Source organism: Ochotona princeps, unplaced genomic scaffold (genome assembly GCF_030435755.1).
Source record: "Ochotona princeps isolate mOchPri1 unplaced genomic scaffold, mOchPri1.hap1 HAP1_SCAFFOLD_2989, whole genome shotgun sequence".
NCBI classification, from domain to species: Eukaryota; Metazoa; Chordata; class Mammalia; order Lagomorpha; family Ochotonidae; genus Ochotona; species Ochotona princeps.
This window is the reverse complement of record NW_026699486.1, coordinates 1-20,035: the sequence shown is the minus strand read 5'-3', so window position 1 is coordinate 20,035 and position 20,035 is coordinate 1. Positions and strand designations below refer to the sequence as shown.

Sequence of the window (20,035 nt, the reverse complement as noted above, 5' to 3'; positions counted from 1 at the left end):
CCACGGCTGCTTGACATTGCGAGAAGAAATCGGTTGTACCCGAGACGTAGCAGAGTAAGAGTGGTCCTAAAACAGGGCTCTGAAGAGGCCGGAGAGAAGACAAGAGAAAGGACCTAAATCAATCTTATGAATTTGGGAGAAATGAATGGAACCAGCAAATGTGACTGATGTACTGGTGGGTCAAGTGCGCGCTGCATTCATTCATTTGTTTGCGGCAGCGTGACTGGAGGTAGTATACCATCAAGCAAACGCTTGTCGTAACACGCTCGTTCGTGATGTTTCCGTAAGAGAATGTGTGGACAGTCGCATCGTATCTTCGCTGCGATTCAGAGATCTGTGGACGGCTGCACTTTCGATTACCCCCGGAGTAACACAGGCAGGCGTTTTTGTCTTCATCTGCAGCACCCTGAAAGAATGTACTTATGCAGCTGCAGGGGCCTGTTGTTCTAGTTTGTGAGCACGATGTAGTTTTCCTAATGCACGTAGTGCTGCTCAAACGTAGAATGAGGACTTCAGTGTATCAAGCGAATTTCTTGGAAGCAGGATAATCTGCGAATATAAGCCGGAGCGGATTGGAATGGTAAATGTGAAGATCCACGAGAGGTTAAGCACATGACGGCTACGAACACAGCCAGTCGGTATACGGGGCGGGCTGAGGGACACACCTACACCGAATTCTCATCCTACCCGAACCAGAAAAACTGAATTGGTACTTGACAAGCACAATAGTACGTACAGCACCCAACGGCTATGTGTCCAGCCGACCGTAACGCTGTTAGGTCACTGCGACCGCTCCTGCTGCGATATTTTTGTGAAAAGCTTAGATTCGAATATGTTACTCTATTTGCTAGACACCGCTCGAGCTAAAGCACCAGGCGCTACCAAGTTTGCAGAGCGTACCGCTGCCTGGGTTTCGAAACCTAGCTTCTAGGCATCTGCCCCGACTGCACCTGCAGGTCCCTCGGTAGCCCACAGAGAGCTCCGCTTGACACATGCTTGATTTACAGTCACCGGTTCCCACCAAGAGGTGTACAGTAGCGTGGTACCAGAGATTGTAGAACACTGTAAGTGTGTGGTTCACTAATACCACGCTCCTTTGTCAGGGTCGATTTAACATTGTGCAGGCATATCGTGGTTTTATTGTAAGAGACTGGTAGCAGATGCAAGATCAGCATAGGAGATCCTCACGAGGATAGAGTTTGCGAGGTGTAAGGTGGAAGGAGGATAACCTGCCCAGATCCTGTCAGACTGGGTAGAAGGATTCGTTGTCCAGTATCTCTAGAACCTCTTACGAAGACACTTGTGAGGGACAATCACTTCGATTACGAACACACCTGCGAGGGACAAACACTCCGACGGCGGCAGGATTCGAACCTGCGCGGGCAGAGCCCAACAGATTTCTAGTCTGTCTCCTTAACCACTCGGACACACCGCCTTGAGACCGGTCTGACTCGTTCCCTTCCTTATCAAACACAGGCTTCCAAGAAGCAGTCTGCGTACCAGATTCACTCCATCGGGTCGTACATCAGTCACGTGTCCAGTACCGTATACCCCCCTTCATTAAGGGGCTGGAATGGCACGGGGGATGAACGCAGCGCGGTGTTGCACGGACGCCCCGCACGTGTTCACTTGTCTGAAACACGGATGGCTGATTAAGCGGCTAAATTCCGTGCCTTCTCGAGGAGTACGCTGCGCATGGGACGGCTGACCGTTAAGGCCAGCAAAATGATTAGCTTCTTAGAATGACCGGAGACGATTTTTATCAGCTGGTGTGTTCACACTGATTCCGCTGTATATAAATATCGAGACTTCCTACCAAGTAAGGTAGCGCCGGAAGTGGCCATGCTGGCGATTTCTACGGAGAAGATATGATTCTGCTTTTCTGAGGTTAGAACGCCACGCGTGCTGACCACCACAACGCAAAGCCAGTCTCCGCTTTCGCAGGGAAATTCGATCGGTGCCCTTTGTAATGGGCATGGGGGTTCCCTCCTGCACTAGCCTCCATAACTGAACACCGAGAGATAATTGACATGAGTGTAACTAAACGGATGTCTGCATCGTGTACGTTTCATAGTTCCAAGCTGCGTCCCGGTCGTCTTCTGCCAGTCCTTGACGCTGATTCCACCCTTCTTTACATCGTGCCTCACAGGCAACGTTGCCTCCGTGGAAGCCTTAGTAGTGATGTGTCTCTCCTTATACTGGCTACGTACTGAGGTTGCCTTTCGCCTCGGCAAACTCGCTTCTTTCCACGTAAGCATCTATGCTTTTTTTCCGGTTTGCGCGCTTCCTTTTATGCCTTTGTTTCTGCTACCTGGCGCGCCACACTCAACTTCATTTCCGCTCTAAACGCTGTGCCTTCCCTCTGGCACGTCCCACTGCTTGTCCAGTCATCTACGACCGCTCCCGAAAGCATGGTACTTCGTCCAGTTTGTGGACCGGTGTGCCGCCGCTGCCCGTCTGTTTGAAGCGTTTGAGATTTCGATGTTGCGCGCTCTTCGGTTTCTGCCTCAGGTGAGATGCTGCTATCTGTTGTATGCATATTTCCCTAACGTGGTCAGAGTTTGCTTGCCTCCATCAACAAGACACCCCCGTAACGCGGTTCTAGAGGCGCTCCACGTGTACGATTTGACAGAAAGACTTCCGTAATTGTGCCAGTGAACTTCTATGCCGTGTAGGCCGGACCGTGTGCGTGTAGCGACGGTATGTCCAGCATGAAGTGTATGTTTATAGAGGTTTGTTATTCTAAGACAAAGAGCTCCGACAAAAAATTCGTAGCATCCAACAGCCGGAACCCAACCTATAGACTAGACTTTATTGTCCATGAAAACGCGTTTTCCCGCGAACGTCGCTATCCTCAAACACCGAGATCTGCGGAAGAGGAAACCACCTCCCGAAGGGTCGTTGCTGCCCACAGCCTTTTACAAGACAGGCAAGCGGTACAGGAGCGCTCGATGATTACCAATGCAGAGTCAAGGAGTAACGCGCGCGTGCGTCCATGAAAAGTCTACAATGTAGCCACTTGCAAGATCCACTTCAAACGCCGTCTGAGACGCTCCCCCGACGCGACGTGTGTGTGTGTGTTTGTGTGTGTGTGTGTGACAGGCTGCTGACAGAGTCTCGCGCTTAGTGCAACCAATGTTGCTCTTGCGCCGCTGCAATTTTGTGTGGAACATGCAGCTATAGCACTGCTAGTAGTGATTTTCTAGTAACGCAGTATCTGTGGGGCTGTCCAGTTCCTTTGGTAGCCCTCAGTTTTGTGAAGATCATGTAGCTTGGGAGTCTGTATTGACGGATATTCTATGAAAGCTATTCAATACGGCTAAGCATTCTCAAGCAACGAGCGGAGTCAGCTGAACTGTTGCTAGCTGATAGCAGGGCACTTGTACGATAGATGGAGAGATTTGAGACTAATTTCCTAATCTCCAGCACCCAAGAGGACAGCGGAACCTTTACAGGGAGCGTATTATTCGACCAGCCTACCAGCTGCTGTCACGAGGGACGCCACGGACGGTGAATCGGCTCATGCGGCACTAATGAGAGGAATTGATTGTATTGTTGACAAATAGAACTAATAATCCTTTTATTACTCTGCTAGGCAACAGCTTGACAGGAAGTCGCGTCTGCGATTTAATATCATCAATGGAAAACCTTACATTTACATAAGACCCATTCTCTTCTGTCCGAAAAGAAGCGTCTGCAACGTAACGTCATCATTGAAAAACCATACGACTACATGAGACCCATTCTCTTCTGTACAAAAAGAAAAAAGGCATCTAGTGAATTAGCTCGTAGGTCTGTGTCTGCGTGAGCAGCAGTCATTACAGCTTCGATCTCGAATCGCTCTGAGCGATTGGAGCATCACCAAAGCGCAGTTCCATAGGCACAAAACACAGTCTACGTGCATAAACTATTTTCTAAGCACAAATATTGGCTGATAACAGTGTTAATATTCCTGTATATAAAGAACAAGAGGCCTCCAGGTACGCGTTTCGAGGAGGGGGGGGCGTCACCATATATGTAAAGCAGTGAATGAACACGAGCACCAGCATCACAACATACAACATCCAGTACGGGCAAAGCTAGAGCAGCAGTAGCAGCGCCGGAACAGCTGGAACAAAAGCAAAAGCAACAGGACCAGAGCAAGGGCACCAGGAGAAAATCTAGAGCAGTGGGAGCAAACGAAAAAGCAGCGGGAGCAGAGCAAGCGCAGCAGGAGTCAAAGCAAAAGCAGCAGAGGCTGAGCAAGAGCAACAGGAGCAAAGCAAGACCAGCAGGGGCGGAGCAAGAGCAACAGAAGCACAACCAGCAAGAGGGAAAAAAGGAGCAGAAGCAGAGCAAAAGCAGCAGAAGCAGAGCGAAAGCAGCAGAAGCAGAGCACAAGCAGCAGGAGCGAGTTAAGAGCAGACAAAGTAAGAGCAACAGCAGCAGAAGTAGAGCAAGAGCAGCAGAAACACAGCACAAACAGCAAGAGCAAAGTGAGAGGGGCAGGAGCAGAGCAAGAGCAGTGGAAGCAGACCGAAAGAATCAAGAGCAGAGCAGTAGGAGCAGAGTAAAACCAGCAGAAGCAGAGACAAAGGAGCAAGAGCGAAGTAAGAGCAGCAGGGGCAGGAGCAAAAGTAGAGGACGCCGAGAAAGAGCAGCATAAGCAGAGCAAAAGCAGCATGAGCACGGAACGAGCACTAGAAGCAGAAGTCATACGCAGCCTTGGTGTTGTATCGTATAGGAAAGGTTGAAACTGTTTTCATATTTGTTTCAAAGAGCGAGTAAATGCGCCGTATGTGAATGACTGGCACATGAAAATAATATGTGTTTGGGTTTACATACCATATTGAGCACTGAGTAGTAGAACATGCAGGCCGAAAACTATCCAAGAGATTCGTTTTGTGCGTGGGGAAAAGGGGCATGCACTCAAGGCATGAGCAACAGCGCTACGGTAAGCTTCGTGTCGGAGAAATAGGGGTGGGCATATGCATGAGCTATGTGATATTTTGAACTGCATTACACCAATGTGAATTTTTCCCCTAAAGCGATCGTGTCGTCATAATAACTACTCGCCAAATCACATCGTATGTGATTGCATGCTCCCTCTCAAGTCATTTTCTATGTGACTGCATGCCTCCCCTCCCCCCTTTTTTCAGGTCGTATTGGCTGTGACTGCATGCGCTCTCTCAAGTCATATCATGCGTGCCTGGATGCTTTCGCCCCCAGTCGTATGTGCGTAGCTCTATGCCCGGGTCACAGTACGACTTGGTGCTATAGGTGACTGCTTCTTGCCCCAATCTTACTGTGAATGCTTTTGTGCTTGTGGGTGACTGCCAGCGCCTTGTAGTAGTATTTTCTGTAGCCAACCCACGCAAGCATATCGTGGCTTTCAACTTGTGTGTTCGTGTCAGTACGTCTCTTAGTCCTACAGCCCCCTCTCCGCCATTTGTATGTGACGACCTCCTGCCTTTAGTCATGGGTTGTGGACATTTTCTGTACATGAGTAGTTCTCATGTGCTGTATATGCAGGACACACTCGTCCCTTACTCCCGCCTTCAATTCAAAAGGTCCACCACTTTCTAACGCGCAAGTGGCTTTCTCTAGAGTGGGGGTGTTTTGTTCTTCGAGGAAATCTGCTTATTGATACATATATGTACATATATCTGTACATACGAGCGCTCTCATGAAGAGGCACTGCGAGATAAAGATCTGTCTACTGAGATATATATATATGTATATACTCATACATATATGTAATTCTCTACGAAGAAGAAGCATAAGGCCGGTTGTAGTTCTTTGTTAAACTCACAAGCAATGCACGAAAGTGTCAATATGATGCGTGTTGACTGACTGCTGGCCATCCGTAGTGTTTCACATTTACATATATATATATATATATGCACATGTACATATACACATATCTCTCTCTGTCTCTCTATATGTACACATATATATGTTTACATATGCCTTTACAACGAAGAAGAAGAAGGAGAGCGAATGTGGAGGCACATCTCCAACAGCATGAGCATAATATTGTATGAGCACTATACGAGATTTTTTCAAGACGAGTTCAGATACTTATAGCGAGGCAGACCGTATGCTTATCTCTCGACAAGGAGACATTAAGTTATTCTAGTGAGAGCCTCTCTATTAATGCGTAAATGCGTTAGATGTTGGTGATCTAATCTACCGTACTATGTGTAGCATGCCAACACCACTAGGGAGTATCGCACATGTATACGAGTGGCAGCAGCAGCAACAGCAGGAACAGGAGCAGAGCATGGCCCTAGAAAAAACGACATACAAACAGCAGTCGAAGACAAAGTCACATATATATACATATGCTCTTTGTGTGCAGACAGTCACATATATATCCATATATTTTCTGTCTGCAGACAGTCATATATATATATACATATATACATATATTTTCTATATGCACACAGTCACATATATGTACACGTATACTTTCTATATGCAGACGTAGTCAACTGTGTGTACATGTGCGTAGCTCTGTATAGGGCTCTAGCGCTAATACCTGGTGGCTACCAACAAAAATCGACCTCCCCGGCTCTTCTACTTCTTTTTCGTGGGAATAGACAGAGAGAGAGACGTTTCTCGTGATATAAATGTATATATCGCATGCTCTACATTGCTATCGCTTTGCCACCGATAGGGCAGAATTCGAAGAGAAAGCGCGGGGGTATCTTGTCCTCCACCTCTGCTGCTGCACCACTTGCTCCTGCATACAATAACGAGTAGTAAAGGCGACGGACGTATCTACCCCCCCATTCCCCTGCGGTTGCTGCTGCTGCAGCAACCGTTTCTACTGAGTAGTAGAATAGCGAAGAGTGAAGTACTGGTATTTTTCCCCCGCCTGCCTTGCTGCGGTTGCTGCAGCAACATTTGGTACTAAGTAGCACACTCACAAAAAGTGAAGCAGAAAAGTTATCCCCACCTCCCCTTCTGCTGCTGCTTCTGCAGCGATTATAACTGGTAAAGATGAGAACAAACAACGAAGTAGAAGTGCAACCCACCGTGGCCCGCCCCCCCCCCTGCTGCTGCACCACTTGCTGCTGATTAGTACAATTACAAACAGTGAAGAGAACCGTCTTCTCTGCTGCTCTCACACCACGTGCAGTTGGTGAGGCTGCTGCTTGTGGGGTGCTTGGCAATTCACATGACAGAACGAAAGGGAAAACAAAGCAGAGGAACGTCTTCTTGTAATGCTGCAGCAGACTGCTTACTACGTAACACCGTAAGAAAACGTGAGGCAGAGGACGGTTTTTTAGTGCTGCAGCACTTGCACTTGTGTTGAGGACGACGCCTACAGAAGAGGCTATTGCTAGTATTACTACTAGTAGTACTAATACTCGTACAACAGTGACGAGTGCTGCGAAGTGTAGGCGACGTCGAATTATAAACTCTTCACGATGTCGAGCAGTTCGGGTCCTACGTCTTTTACTAAGCCAGCGACATCACGTGCTGCTAGTACTATTGCTGCTCCAGGCAGTGGCGCTACTGCTGCTTCTTTCTCCACTACGAAATCTTCTATTCATCCTCCCTTCACTATACCTACTACTACTTCTTCTCCCCCTCCTTCCTTTTCGTCAGTTGAAAGTCAGTCCAATTCTGCAGCTGCGAGTACTGTGCGGGGCCTTCCATCTTCAGGCTGTCGGGTGGGTGGTGACGGTGGTTGTAGTAGTAGTAGTGGTAGTAGTGGTAGTACGAGTGTGCCTTCTTCTACGCCAACAGCGAGCATGAAACGCAAAAGTCCAAGGGATGAGTCTGGGGAATTCGTTTCTTCTGTTGAACCGTTGAGAGTACTACGAGTACGTGCAGCAGCTCGCTACATGCAAGGACGAAGACCACAACAAGAAGATAGACACGTTCTTCTTCATGACGCTACTACTCTCGTCCAGGGTGCCGATCACGCTGCTTTTCAGGAGCTTCAGTGTCACCCAAGTATGTTGAAAACATGCTACTGGTGCATTACAATATTAAACACCATACGCGAACCTGCAGCGTCTGCACTACTGGGACACATAATATATATATATACACACACGTACATGTACAAGTATATACGTTAATACAGATTATATATATATATATATGGAGACATTTACATACAATATATATATATATGTATAGGAGCTATTGTATCTCTCAGATATGTTTTGGTCATGCTCTTGTCGCCTAGATATAAAGACATCGTTACGCATTATTCAAAGTAACGCCTACATATATATGTATACGTGTAGATATTATATATATATACTTGAACTTCAGTGTCATCCACGTATGTAATGCTCACGCTATTCTACTATTAAACTTATTCATGTGGACAATTCTGAGCGTTCCTCAGGTCGGCGCTATACACATACGTATGTATATACGTGTGTAAATATATATGTCTTCTTTGAGAGCTCCATTGTCTTCCCAGTCTGCCCCACTCATGCTGTTGTCACCCTGAACTGTTGTAGTGTAGACATCTCTAACAGACTTCTCTCTGTCGCTCTCTGTCCATATTTATATACGCACCTCAATCTATATATATATGTGTATCTATGCGCATATATATAAACATATATATATTGAGATGCATACATAAATATAGACAGAGAGCGACAGAGAGAAGTCTACTAGAGATATATATATATTTATATAGCCTTCAGTAGCATTACGTCTGTTTTGCTCGTGCTGTTGTCGCCCTGGACTGTATCAGTGTAAACATCTCTAAGCGTCGCTTCTGACAATACGTTTCTCTCTCTCTCCATATATATATATATATATATGTATATATGTGTATAAGTATATAAACATATATACATATATATACATACTAGATTCAATGTCACCAAATATCTTCTGCTCATGCTGATGTCGTGTAGAACTAGCTATCATAGATAATGCCAAGTGTCCCTTATATCGGGACCTACACACATACATATACATACATATATATATATATACACATGTGTGTTAGAATATATAAACAAGTTCATACATGTGTGTTAGTATATATTTATATATGTATATATATGTATGTGCACTGTAGTACTAAATATTCACTGGTAGCCCTAGGAAAGGTGTTACATAGAGCTAGTACGAATGCGTGTAAGAAGAGATATATAGAAGCGAGAAGCGAGTTCTCATACTCTGGAGGGGGATATCTGGAGTTGGCAGTGACTGGGGCTCTGTCTACGCTTCTTGCCAAATAGCTGCAAGTGCATGAACTTGGGAGCTTAAAGAATAAGTCTGCATGCTCTTCGCACTACACTCTTCTGCATATGCTACCGTGTGATGTATAGCGGCAGAATTGCGTCTATATTGACTACCGGTCTTCTGTACCGTCTCTAAGAAACAAGGAGGCACGCACATACTAAATGTTCATACACACAAAGGTATATATCTATATATATGTATATTCAAGTATATACATATATACATACGTAAAATATATATATGTATATATAGGTGCACATATATTTGTTTACATATGTTTGTATTGATACTTACACGGACGTATATGTGGTGCCTTTGTTCTTTGTAACACACCCTTGCATATGTAAGTATAGACACACACATAAACATATATATACATATATGAATACACGTATGTATATACATATATATATGTTAGTCCATTACATTGTACCTCATGCTGTTGGAGTTGTTAGGCGCTTGCAAAGGGTAATATACTGCTGCAACACGGGAGTGCGTTATGTGGCTGTTGCTACACTTGAATGCGCGTGTATGTCCTTAATATACTTTGAAGTGTTTCACAACAATGCATATATTCCTTTCTGTCTCTCTCTCTCTCTCTGTGGTGCGTTATGTTTTCAACGCGTAGGCCCTCTATAGCCTTCTGATGCTCTTTCCCCACGACCATTCTGCGCTCCCGTATATATATATATATATATAAGTGAATATGCTTATATACATGGAGACGTATATATAGACATACCTACGCATTAATAGATCTATACATACATAGATGCAGATGCCTGCTTATATGTGTATATAGTATGAAGTTTTCACATAAATATAGTATTGACGTATACATATATATATATATGCAACAGAGACGTATACATATATATGTGTATATAGCATAGACATCTACATATATATATATGTTTATAGAATAGAGGTAGACATAATATATATGTATATACATCTGCATGCAGTATACAAGTATATATATATATATATATATATATATATATATATATATATATATGTGCGTGTGTGTCAATATATGTGTGTGTATATATATATATATATACACACATATATTTGTATGTGGTGCACGTTTTCTTGTCTGCTGGTCTCTCGTTTGTATGCTTGCTGCCCAGCTGCGGTGATTGCGTTGTTCGATGGTCACTGCGGGTCGGTATGTTCGGAGTACTGCGCGACCGTCTTGCCGGAGCGTGCGGTGTCTTATTTAGTGAAGCCACTCCCCAAGTCCAAGAGCAAGCAGCTCGCAGCAGCAACAGCAGCAGCTTCCAGCAAAACACCTTCAGTCGCATCCTGTTCTAGTTCAGCGTCTACTTCTTCTTGCTCTTCAGGGGATGTATGTGCACCAGGTTCTACATTAACACGCACAGCACACTCTTCATTTCCTCTACACTCTATACAATCGCCACCAGCTTCTGCCTCCCCTGGACTATCATCAGCGAATGCGTCTGCGGGCGGGCACGCTCAAAAATCATGTAATACTTCCACCGGAGAAGCATCATCACCACCAAATAGTAGTAGTAGTGGTAGCAGTGCTACTACTGTTACTAGTAGTAGTAGAAGTAGCAGCAGGCCACCCGTAGAGAAAGAGCGAACAGATGGCACAGAGAGAATAGAGTCTACTTTTCGTGCTGCTGCTGCCGTCGGAGGTGGTGGTGGTGGTGGCACTGCGAGTGTTCCTCTTGCAACAACGCCCACGCCTGCTGATGGTGTTGCTGTGTCTAGAAATAGTCTGTCTTCAGGCGGTTGTACACATGCTGCTTCGAACAAATTTCCGCTGGTCGTCCAACTGCCAGTGACACCCCCTGGGCCTGTACCACACTTTCCATGTATGAGTCAGGCGCTTAGGCAGCTGTTTCCAAGTATTGGTGCACGGTTAGCGAGCGCCTTCCGTCATACAGATAGAGACTTTCTTTGTAAGTATAGAGCAATGAAGGTGGGTGGATGTACAGCGGTGTTACTACTTGTCTTGGGGTCTGTGGGCATAGTAGCGTCTGTGGGAGATTCGAGAGCTGTTGCTGGAGTTCTGAAAAGAAAAAAAAAGTCACGAGACATCAAGCGCAGCAAACGCAACGTTGACCCAGTCCATGCCTTATCGCATAACTCGCAAGAAAACTCTCTCTCATCTGGTGCTACTGACTCAACAGCACGAGAAGGAGAAAAAGGAGAAAAAGGAGGAGGCGGAGAAAAACATCGCGCAGGTGTCAAGGAAAGTAGTGTTCCAAGTAGTAGTAGTAGTTCTTCTGGTACTAGTAGTACTCGTAGTAGTAGTAGTTGTTGCAGGTACTCCTCAGAAGCCGAAGGAAGAGTTGCTGAGCAGCATACGAAGAATGATAACGACGAGGCAACAAGAAGCAGAGACAGCCAAATAGCGGGTAGTGAAAGGGGTGGCGGAAGTTGTTATGCAGCAGAGGCGTCACTGTTATCATCCTTATCAAATGAAGACCCGCCCGTAGGTGCAAGAAACACCTCTCCCCTCTCACACGGGGACGACGCAAAAGAAGAGAAGAGGAGACAAACAGGAGGAAGAGGAGGAGGAGAGGAGCACGTGAGTACCTCTGGCCTTGTCAGTACAGATAATAAAGCGAGAGAAGCACGCGCCAACACTACGAGTCACAGCAATGGAGGAAACGCAAGTGAGAGAGATATACATGATACTTGTCGTCTGGGTGTACAAGAGGGCGGCCGGCGTTTTGAGCCCGACACTGCAACATCAGTCGTAACAGCGACACCGTCTGCAAGTACCTCTCTCACGCTCTCGAGGACAGGAAGTAGTATACTTGCCGGAGACAGCCTGTTGCAAGGAGAAGCTCGGACGAAGAAAGAGGAGGAGGCGTCGGCGGAAGTGGACGAAAAGGGAAGAAGGAATATTGGTAATTCTGGTGAATGTGAGAAAGCAGAACAAGAAAAGAAAGAGAAAGGGAACGCAGGAGATGCACATGAAGAAAGTGGAGGAGGAGAAGAGGACGAAGATGACGAAGAGGAAATTACAAGTGAAGCACAATACCAGTGGAAAGCACTGAGAGCTACCAGAGATCATAAGCCGGATGACCCAGAGGAACAAGAGAGAATCGAAAAAAACGGCGGACTAGTACTACGCGTTGGTGGTGTTGCAAGAGTTGCTCCAAAAGATTATGAAGTATAATCAGTATACACAGACATATATATACACATATGTATACTAAATACATACCTAGCGTATATATCATTATTATTTGTACAAGTATGATTTACCTGTCCTTGTATACGTAGTTACACGTTCACATATATATATGTATATGTATATGTTTATATGTATAAACGGAAGTACAGTATCACACACATCTTGAACGAATATAATATATATGTCATTTCATATATATGGGTACAGGTTGATATAATATATATATATATGTATATATATATATATATATATATGGGTACCGTATCATACCTTCTTCAAACAATCATATTATATATGCCATTCTGGATACCTAGTTATAGGCTGGCATATATATATATATATGTATATATATAAATATAAATATAAATATATATATAAGCATATAAATATATATATATATATGTATACATATATATGAAAGAGTACAGTACCATATCTTTTTCGTATAACAATGATATATAGGTCATTTTGGATATGCACTTACAGGTTGGCATGTATATATATATATATATACGAGAAGAGTACAGTATCATACACATCTTATACGATATATTATAAATGTTATTTTATATATATACATGTGAGTACTGTATCATACCTTCTGCATACAATCATATTATATATGTCTTTTTGGCTAGCTGGTTACAGGTTTGCAAATATATATGTACATATATAAGTAGTAGTACAGTATCATTTGTTTGGTATAATAATGATATATAGGTCATTTTTGATAGGTAGTTACAGCTTGACATGTATACATATGAGTACAGTACCATACCTTGTTCGTACAATCATATCACTTGTGTCATTTCATATATGTAGTTACAGGTTGATATATATATGTATATATATGAGTGCAGTACCATACCTTTTTCACACAGTTAAACTATATATTTCAATTCTGGAAATGTAATGCAGGTCGAGATATTGACATATATATATATATATGATTACGGTACCATACCTTCTTCACACGATTACGTTATACGTGATGTTTTCGTATTATTATAACATATAGGTCACTCTTGATATATATATATATATATATATACAGGAGTACAGTACCATATCTTCTGAGTACACTTATACTATATTTGTCATTTCACATATGTGGGTACAGTTTGACATATATGTAGGAGTTCATACCATATATTCTTGATTCAAAATTTTTTGTATGTATTTTTTCCTACATGTAAGTCCAGGTTGACTTACATATACATATATATAAATAATATTATTATACTACTACTGTACATTCATTCTACAAATATATGATATGTGTCGTTTTATATATGTAGTTTGTACAAGTTGAGATATATATTATACATGTGTAAATACAGTCACATACATTATTTGTACACATATATATATAAATAATCATGATAGTGTCTTTATATGTATGTGTGGTTCCTCTGACGCACAAGTCGCTGGCGAAGAGGAGCAAGACTAGAAATATCATTATATTTGATCGGAGATGCAAGACATAAAAAACTTGTGTTTCGTTTCTCTAGTAATTAGTTTATTAGCATTAAAAAATTATTTCAAAGTACTATGTATTGCTGTTTTGTGCTGGTACTGGAGGGCTTTCTAATCTTTCTCACCCTCCCCCCCCGTTCTCTTCTCTGTATATGATTGCCGACCTGTAACTGCGTAACTATACACATATACACATGTACATATAGATATACATTGTACAATAGAATATACCAGCTTCTAGCAGAAATACATATACGTATAATATGTATGTTTATATGGACAATTGTATGGGTTTATATGTAAGTGCCCTTCTCTATATGAACTTCTCCACCTGTCGCTGCACAACAATACATGTACTACTATATACGCGTACATTATAGTATGTACGCTGCTCTAGTAATACATATATATATATATATATACGTATATACCTGTATATAGACATTCGTATACGTGTATGTATAGCTAGTTCGCAAGTGTTTGAACATATACGTGTACATATATGCGTACATATATTGGTACACATACAGATATATATGTATGTATATAAGATATTTACATACGTCTATAGGTACTTATACACGTATACTTGTATGTACGTATATATGTCTGTATACATATATTATATATATATGGATAGATATATACTGACGTATCACATACAGAGGAGGGAGGGGGCGCGGGGAAGGAGTGAATGGCTATGCTAGGCAGCGCGTGCCTTACTAGCGTTCGAAATAATAGATGTATGTGTGTATGTACGTATATGTGTATGTACGTGGATACGTGTAGATTTATGTATGTTGTTATGTATATATGTGCATGTACAGACAGACACCCCCTCTCTTGTGTCTCTGCGTCTTTTTCTCTCGGTCTCTCTCTCTGTTTCTCTCATCTCAAAGAGTATACGTAGATAAATATAAATATGTATATTACATATGGACAACCCACACGATTGTGTACGCGTGCGTTGGGGGTTGCATCCAGCACGGACGTCTGCTATACATACGTATACACATGTATATATATATACACGCATGTAAGTATGTTTATATTCATTTTATACGAAAATAGGGCAGTCAACGGTGACTAGCATTATCTGCTCCCCTCTCCTCTGTTTCCTCTTCCCCTTTGGTAAGTGTTTCTTTCTCTCTCTCTATTTCATATATATATACATATATATGTAAATATATATATATATATATACATGTAATATCTGTATACATATATATATATATACATATATATATGTATATTTGTGGTATATATATATATGCATACATTTTCTGTTTGTGCCATTTGGCGCGATTAGTAGTGATGTTCTCGTGTACGTTCTGCTTCTTAGAGGAAAGGATCACTCTTTTTCTCTTCAGCTTCTACCCCTCTGTGGTCACCGTTTGACTATGCACTGCATGCAGGAGCGAGCGAAACGGCATAAACGAGAGCAGTGTCTACATGGCAGTGCTACCCAGCCCCCACCTGTTCTATTAGCAGGTATAAAGAAAACGTCTACATATTTTTCTCTATAAGTATGATTGTTATTCTCCACTAGACATATAGCCATCACTCTTCTTCCTCATATACATATCGGTATAACTCTTCTTCCTCATATACATACCAATATTCTTCTTTTTAATACATATGGCTGTTCTTCCTATTCCGCCTACATATAACTGCTGTTGTTCTTCCTCATATACATATTAGTGTTCTGCTTCTTCTCAATACACATCACTGTTGTTCTTCTTCCTCAACAGCAGCTGGATGTTGTCTTGGGAGCTACTCTAATGTCGCTGCTGTCGTTCGAGCCACAGCTCCTTTAACTGACATCCCTCAGGCTTCTACGTTTCGCTTCATACGTACAAAAACTCATATACAGATTCCATTTATGTATAGAAAGGCGCGTGTATGGATATAAATGATGTATGTTTATGTGTGGGGTATACGTAGTTAGTGTGTATGTGTGTGTATATACGAATAATGAAGCACGTGTGTATCCATATATATGATGTATGTGTATATGTGGGGTGTATGTAGTTAGTATGTAAGTGTATTATGTGTGTGTCTGCGTGTATGCATACATTCGTGTGCTTGTACCACTTATGCAGCTATATGTGTATGTCTGTTTTACTCGATTGTTTGTGTGCGTGTACGTGTGAGCTTGTACGTGCATGTGTTGGCTGCATTATACTTTCTTTCATAGTATACGTTTCAGACAAGTAGACAGAAAAAGAGAGAAACGCAGTATATCTCTCTTTTCAAATCACGGTCTTTTCCCTTCTATTATACCGTCCCCTCTCTACCATGCTACGAGACATCCTGCGCCGCTTAGAACAACAGTAATGGTGCTGTTAAAAACACCGTCGCTCTCTATCATGTGTGTGTGTGTATGTACAACTCATACTATGCGCCTCAACTATTTCTCTCCAGAAGTGGTGGCTACACGGTCACACGGGAACTTTATCATATTAAAGACACGTAGTACTAGCAGTCTTTTCCGCAATATTGATATTGTACATGTACCACAAGTAAAGTAGGAATAGTACTACTATTACCACCACCACCAGCAGCATAGCATCACCAGCAGGTCATTACCTTTATGAGAGACATCTGGCAGCAACAGCAGTTGCAACAGCAATAACACCAGCAGCACCAGCAATAAAACCAGCAACAGCAGCAGCAGCAGCAGCAACAAAGCAGCAGCAGCATCATCATGCATAGCATAGACATACTCTGTATATAGAGACTCTGTACATGTATATACATATGCAGCAGTAATACTACTGTTGGCATCAGCGGGGTAGTAATAGTAGTATGACCATCAGCACCACCACCATTTTCATTGAGTCTTAGCTTTCACGATACAAGTCGGGCAATATCATCAGCAGCACTATCATACTGAACATAGACATAATATATACGTATATAGACAGGATGTATATATATATATATGCAGCACAGATAGCACTGTATGCATCAGTGATAGTAACAGCAGTATGACTACTACCCCATCACCGTGATTGACATCATGGTCCGGTATTGACTTTCATATTATACGAGTGACGGCAACAACAGCAGCCGCAGCAGCCTGACCACCCCTACCTACCAAAGACATATACCGTATATAGATTGTGTCTATATATATATATATATACATATATATATATGTATATTTAGGTCTTTCGTTGTGGGATAGATATTGCATAATGCATGTTGGGAGTTTTTATATGTGTATTTTCTTGGTGTGTGAATATCTATTACAAAGTACATATAGAAAGTTGGTATATATGTATGTCTTCTTCCCTGCGGTACACTACATATAGACAGTTGGTATATATGTATGTCTTCTTCCCTGAGGTACACTATTTGTTATATTATACATAGAAGCAATTTGTATGTATGTATGTATTTATAAAGGAATCTATATCCGCTTTAGTGTAGATATATTATATAATAAAGACTATATATAAATATAAATATACATATATATAAGCACAGTCTGTATATGTATGTTTTTTCTGTGGTATCCATATATTATATGGTATTTATATAGACAGTATGTTGTATGTGTGTCTGTTCTCTTCCCTTGTATTATGATATTCTATGTTGTGTTCAGACAGTCTGTAAGTGTCTACTTTTTCTCTGAGGTGTACAGAAAAGCATTCTTATGAAACGACCACGCATTTTTGAAGTTTTAGTGTACTTTTCCCTGTCAACTTTTTTCTTTCAGTGTCGCGAGGCATGGGAGATCGTGAATTGAAAGAAGAACGGCTGCTGACCGCAACGCCTGATGTGACTGCGCTAAGTCTTACTGGAGAGATTCGCATGCTCGTTGTTGCATGTGATGGTGTATGGGATGTATTAACAGACAACGTAAGTATACATATATATATTATATATGTATACGGCTTGTCTTCCTATTACCTGCACGTACACGGAATATGTCCTTGTGTTGCGTTTCGACATACCGTCTCGAAACTCAGATGCAAATCCTCTGCAACCTAATAATACATTCGTTTTTTCATATCTCTGCCGACGACGTATATATGAGATGTATATGATATATATATTGATATTGATATATATATATATATATATATATGGCACGGTGTATATGATACATATATGAGAACCCCCTGTTCAAGCTAATATAATGTCTCTTTCAGTTGTTGAGCGCCACTAATGAGGGATAAACGCTCTTCCGACGGAGAAGAAGACATTCTCTCCAACCCCCAGAATATATGTATATACATACGTGTATATGTATACCTATATATACACATATGTATATGTATACGTATATATACACATATGCTTATGTATACATATATATATATATATATATACACACATGTGTATATGTATACGTATATACACATATGTTTATACGTATGGATACACATACGTATATGTATACGTATATATACACATCTGTATATGTATATGTATATATACGCATATGTTCATGTATACGTATAAATACACATATGTATATGTATACGTATATATACACATGTGTATATGTGTATGTATGTATACACATATGTTTATGTATACGTATGTATACACATATGTTCATGTATACGTATACACATATGTTTATGTATACGTATAAATACACATATGTATATGTATACGTATATATACACATGTGTATATGTATATGTATGTATACACATATGTTTATGTATACGTATATATACACATGTGTATATGTATATGTATGTATACACATATGTTTGTGTATACGTATATATACACATTTGTATATGTATACGTATATATACACTATGCAGCATCTACATTCCTCATTCGAAGGAAGGTTCCTAGGACTTCACTGTAAAGCATATATAACATCAATACTTTATTTTCTTCCTTCTGATGATGTGTGTACGAATAACGGTCTCCTTATTGCAGACCAGTGTATGTACACACAACAATACGATATGGTTTACTATGCAGCATTGACAGTCTCCAAAACGCCGTGATGACAATATATTTTAGTGGCTTCTTCTTCTTTGCAACGTGCATAGGCTTCGATAGAACATACACTCTTCATATGATCATATACCACCATCAGAATTTACTTTATAGTCCAAGCTACACTGCATATATACATATATATATATATATGTCTAGAGAGATAGGGAGAGAGAGACAGAGAGAGAGAGGACTATATGCATTCACATACACATATATATACAGGTATGATGTATTCTCTGATAGATTATTTATGTAGTGATCGTATACTACTGTAAGTATGTACTTCATGACCCAAACTATACAGCAGCATCATATACAAATGTACGTATATATAGAGAGAGAGAGAGATACAGGGAAAGAGGGATTACATGCATTTACATACACATATATACATATATATAATATAGTTTTCCAGTAGATTACATGTATTTTCAACTGCATTTCATATATGTTCTCTACTATATGTTATATATAGAGAGAAATATATATGTTAGCACCAACGATGTAGTCTTTTGTCGCCAGGCTATACAGCAACATCATACACATATATATATATATATATGTATATGTCTGTATAGAGAGAGGAGGAGGGACTCTATAAATGCACATACATATATATATACATATGATGTATTTCCTAATTGAATATATATATTCGTAGTGATCATATACTACCATTAGTATGTACTATGCAGTCCAATCTATGCAGCAACATCATACATATATATACATATACGTATATATATAGAGAGAGAGAGATTATATGTATTCACATACTCATCTACACATACACATAACATATATCCTCTAACGTAGGCTACATATATATTTTAATGCATTGCATATATCATCTACTACAGTGTATATATATAGATATATATATGTGTAGAGGAATATGTTAGCACCAGCCGATGTACTCTTTGGTCGCCCTTGTGCAAAACGCGTAGACCTCTCATTAGAGTACATCTTATCTTCAGTACTGTTGTTATTATACGTAGGTATCGGAGTTTGTGAAAGTAATAAGGTTTTCATTTTCAAGCAACTTTCCCTCCTAGCGCAGTGACGATGTCCTCTACTTCACATTCGTGCAAAAAAAGGAAGCTTCTATATGGAGCGTATCCTTTTGATATAACTCAGGACTTTCTTCAGTGCGATATATATATATATATATACACACATACACATACTTTTTCG

The 20,035-nt window shown here is 41.1% G+C and overlaps 1 non-coding gene across 1 annotated transcript; it reads right to left on the bottom strand.

The window, feature by feature from the left end:
* Positions 1–1,353: 1,353 nt before the first annotated feature.
* Positions 1,354–1,435, bottom strand: TRNAS-AGA (transfer RNA serine (anticodon AGA)). Its single transcript has one exon. It is a non-coding gene; the product is annotated as a tRNA-Ser (tRNA).
* Positions 1,436–20,035: the final 18,600 nt, after the last annotated feature.